Source organism: Sinocyclocheilus rhinocerous, unplaced genomic scaffold (assembly GCF_001515625.1).
Source record: "Sinocyclocheilus rhinocerous isolate Xijiao unplaced genomic scaffold, SAMN03320098_v1.1 scaffold3939, whole genome shotgun sequence".
Classification (NCBI taxonomy): Eukaryota; Metazoa; Chordata; class Actinopteri; order Cypriniformes; family Cyprinidae; genus Sinocyclocheilus; species Sinocyclocheilus rhinocerous.
The window spans coordinates 64320-69258 of record NW_015631054.1 but is presented as its reverse complement, the minus strand read 5'-3'; positions in this window follow the sequence as shown (position 1 = coordinate 69258).

The window sequence follows — 4939 nt, the reverse complement described above, 5'->3', positions numbered from 1 at the left end:
CTTTATTTTGAAATGTGATAGCACAGCTAGCAATCTGATAAACTGTTTATTGACAGAAAAGGACAGTACATGATGCATTTCAGTAAATATACATGGATTATTAAAGTGCTGTGTGAATGATCATTTATTTGTTTGTTTCACGCTCTGAAGGTCATAGCAGCCATGGCTATCGGATTAGCTCAACTCTGGTCCAGGGATGCAAAGATGTTGGCAGGAAGAGGTTGCTGGTGCCAATTCGCTTATGCCATTTTGTATATTACTACTTAGAAAAACATAAAAATGAATCATAATTCAATCAAAAAATCAAGAAAAGTGCTTATGGCACATAGTAAAATAGGATTCTGGGGGTAATGTTTTATATATACTGTTTTTGCAAAGGAAACTCAAAATGACACATTTAGATGCAAAAATAGACTATTTTACTCGCTTAACTTATAATGCAATAACTCCTGTTTAGAAGCTGTTATTTGAAAGATTATTTTTTTCCGGTATATTTTGCCATCTAGTGGCATCAAACAAAGTAAATTGCAAAGAGCTGGACCTAATAGAACCTGAATTACAGAATTTCAAAAAAATAATTTGTTTTAAAACTCCAAAAGCGCCTATGTTTTTTTTGTGTTTATTGTAATATTTGAAACATATATAATGTTATTTATAAAGAATTCACTCATATTTTGTAGTTCAAATGGTTTTCTTTACAATTAAACCATTTTTTTTATTTCCTCCATTGTATGTGTGTAGGGTAAACATTTGAATTTGAGTATGTCAAATTTAGGCGAAAATACCAAAAACGCCCCTGAGCTTAAGTGGTTTTAACAGCACGTTAAAACATCACACTCTTACTTGATCTGGACAAACTGTGCATCAGTAGAAAGATTAAAGACTCTAGCTTTGATATTTGACCACTGTTTTGATAAAACATTTTTGCAGTAACAATTTAGTAATTTATGTCAAATTTAGAATAGAAATTCACGACGCATTCATATTCAGTCACGTCAGCAGCGGTTTATTTGTGTTCACATAGATTCACTGAACAGCATCAATAAGGGCTTATAATCCAAAGATGCATATACTTGGAGATATATAGATATATTTACTCATGTTTACTTCATATTTCTTCAGACAGAATCATAATTTTTATTCATTTTCCACTGATTTATGCGATCTGAGGAAACTTAGCAGCTCCCTGGGCTGTCTCTGTGTGTTTACTCTTCAGTGCTTGCGCGACTCACACAGAAAGGCGATTTGTTGGTGAAAATGTCAATAGGCTTGTTTGAGACTGATGATGGTGGAGAGCAACTGCGCTCGACTGCACAATCCGACACAGCCACAGAGTTTTTTGGTACACGTCAGCGTGACATCAGAGCAAGTCGGACGTAACTCGGACACTTTTCTAACCGGCATGCATCTCGCGGTGATCACCGGTGATCGGTTCTGCGCAGATTTTGCTCATCTCAAACGAGCCTGTTATTACGCATCACATCCCGCCCCGTCATCTGCATTTCCTGTGCCCTTCCTTGTACATATCTGACCATAACAAAACGCAGATAAACACTTTGACACACAAAGAACAAAGATAATAAAAACACGATTACGATAGGATATGGTTTGTATGTGATTTTGGGGTGTTGGGGAGTTTTGATAACCATAAAGAATATGTACATCTGAAATGCTAATTTGTGCAGCGATATAAAAGGCTATAAATAGCATATTTTAACAACATTCCAAATTCCACATGTGATCACAAAAGGAAGTTATTAAAGTAGTTGGTAGGTAGCTGTAAAGCATTTTATCCCATGTTGTAAACAGGGCTGGGAAGGTTACATTTAAAATGTATATCAAAATACATGCTTTAAAAAGTAATCAGTGATGTATTTCGTTAGATTACTCAGGTTTAGTAACTTAATCTAGATACTTTAGAATACTTTGAAATACTTAAGCTATACACAACCAAATTAAACCATGCGGCTCGTGACGACACATTGATGTCCTAAGACACGAAACGATCGGTTTGTGTGAGAAACCGAACAGTATTTATATCATTTTTTACCTCTAATACAGCACTATGTCCAACTTCCTTGAGCGCTCGCACGGCATCCAATGCGTGAGGTGTGTACGTGCTCTGGCGTAGTTTACGCAAGCTCAGGAATTGATCTCTCGCGCGTATACGTCACTCATTGGTTACACAGTGCACAGTCATTGTAGGTACGACGGCTAATCAAAATGGTACTTACTTGCGCTTATCCTGATTGTTCAATCAATCAATCAATCAATCAATCAATCAATCAATCAATCAATCAATCAATCAATCAATCAACTGTAACTGTACAAATAAAGCTTCTGTGTTTAAACAGTTATCATTAACACTAGATGCAATTTAGGTGATTAAATTACATTTTATAAGGCAGTGTGCTTCAAAGTCTGAAACAAACAAAGTAAAAGTAAACATCCTTATACTAAATGCACATGAGATTCATTCACTTGCTCTGCGTGACCATGTTCTGAAGCATGTGTATAATCAGTCTAATGGAGGACCAAGACGTCACATGCGGGGTGATGTAAGCGACCAGGAATCATAAGAGCACATCCGAAGCAGCACCAGTAAGCTTCTGCTCTTCAATAGCACATTTTTTGTGTGTGTGTGTCTGTGGAGTGTTTGCACAAGCATTGCTAGTGAGTCTGTTTGCCCTTGTTAGTAAGATATAACAATTTCAACATGTAAACAAAAATCGGCGAGTGAGCGGCGCTTCAGGCTGTGTGCTCCCCCATGTCCACGCTTTATTACAGGCGAGGACAAACATGATCTGTGCGTTGCTTGTTTAGGAGCGGAGCACACATGGCTAGCTCTTGAGGGAGGTAGCTGTGCCCAGTGTGAGCAGCTCCCGCTGCGTGTGATCCGATCCCGCCTGGCTTTGTTTGATGAAAGCGGCTGCGTTTCCCAAAAGCATCGTAAGATTAAGTTGATCGTAGCTCCATTTGTTCCAAGGTCCCCAGGTCATCATTGGTGCCCAGGTTCGTGATCCTCTTGGCTCTGGTCTGGCTGAGGCTCAGCATAAGCTGTTGTCATGGGAATCGCAAGTGGATTTAGCAAGAGAGATCCGAGATGGGCTTGTCCTTGTCTCAGTCCTCACAAGATCCGCGGCTTCCTCTCAGGGGTCGGAAGCACACTCTCCCTGCAAACACGCCTGCGCTGGCAGCCCTGGGGGCCCTTAGGCTAGCCCTAAGTGGGCCTGTAAAGGGCCAGTGCAGGCCTCTTAGATTTTGCTCATTGGCAAAACGTTGGCCCCTTAGTGCTGGCCCTGCACGGGCAGCCCTCACTTAGCCCACAGTATTAATCTACAACAGGGGTGCCCAACCTGGTCCTGATCAAACACCTGAACCAAATAATTAGGATCTGAAGGAGCACTTGCTCTCCACCAATCACCGACAGGTTTGTTTAATCAGGGTTGGAACTGAACTCTGTAGAAAGGTAGATCTCCAGAAACAGAATGCTCCCCTGATCTATAACAATACATCTGTTTCACTTTAAATACTTTTCAGCTACTATAACTTAAAGGCACAATATGTAATTTTCGCCGCCAGAAGGCGCGTATTCAATATAAACAAATAGACAAAGGCGTAGTTTGAGGACTCCGACGGGACTCGGGCAGAAATCATGTTCATGGATGAACTAATGATTTATTAACGTAGTAGAATGAATCAGGGTGAGGCTGAAAGCTTTCGAAGCGAAACGAGGCCGCTGAACGATTGTGACACACGGCTCGAAAGCAGCGGAGCTTTTATTATGCCACAGTCGACCGCTTCCGTTCCTTCCGGTCGTGCGAATGTGGAAAAAAAAACAGTGCTGTTTTGTCATACTAGATACATTTGAAAGTTCTGTTATAATGCTACTCTGTGCGGTCGTCACCGGTCTATTAAAACGCACAACATATTAAAGCGTCTTTGGTGTTTCCATGTTTTTTACAAAACAAAACCGGAAATCGAGGGGTTATGACGTCATTGGCAGGCGACACAATGACACTATGGACACGCTCCGTGTCACTAGTTAAAATTGCTTATTTCTCTGGATTTAAAAATTCTTCGAAACATTTGGGATAATGTAAGTACACAAGGCAGCAAAATATATAACACTGTTCTAGTGGTTTTGGGATATTTTAATAAAAAAATCTTACATATTGTGCCTTAAATTAAATTTTATTACAATGTACTTTGTTGATTTTGGCAGCAGTATATTAAATGATGATCAAATGATAGAGAACACACACAATTGTGCTGTCTGCATTTCAAAGCACATTTTCATTTATGTGGATCACATTTGTGCGGGGATGCAGTAATATACCGGTAAAATATGCCAGATTGCGGTGGTGTGCTGCATCCTCCACAGCAGAAAAGACCTTGTGCCATGCAGTATATGTGGACTAATGAATATTTGCATAAATTATTTGCGTAATTTCTTGGTTGAACCAGTTGCTTAAACAACAGACAGTGCATGCAGTTCCTTCTTAATGAATTCTCCCAGAATATTTATTCAGTACGTTAGCGATTAATTTTGCATTGTCATATGAAAAGAAAAATAAGCAGCCAAATTCCATTGCACAAGCATATTTTCTCGGTTGTGAAATATTTCTTGATGAACCAGGTTTAATGTGGCTGTTTCATACCAAGCACGGACTTGCTCAATTGCAGTTGAGGTTGCAACTCTACTTCAAATGCTGTTTTATGTTACGTAAATCTGTTTTGATATTATTTCATGCACTCACTTTGCCAAAAAACTTAGAAATAGAAAAACACTTGATTGTATTACTTAAACTTAAGTATAATCAGTATGAATGAAAGTGAATTGTTATTTTCCAAAACTGAAATCAACTGCAATAAAGAAAAGTCTTATTAAATTTAGTATTATTGTTAATAATAACAATAATAATAATAAAAAAAAAAA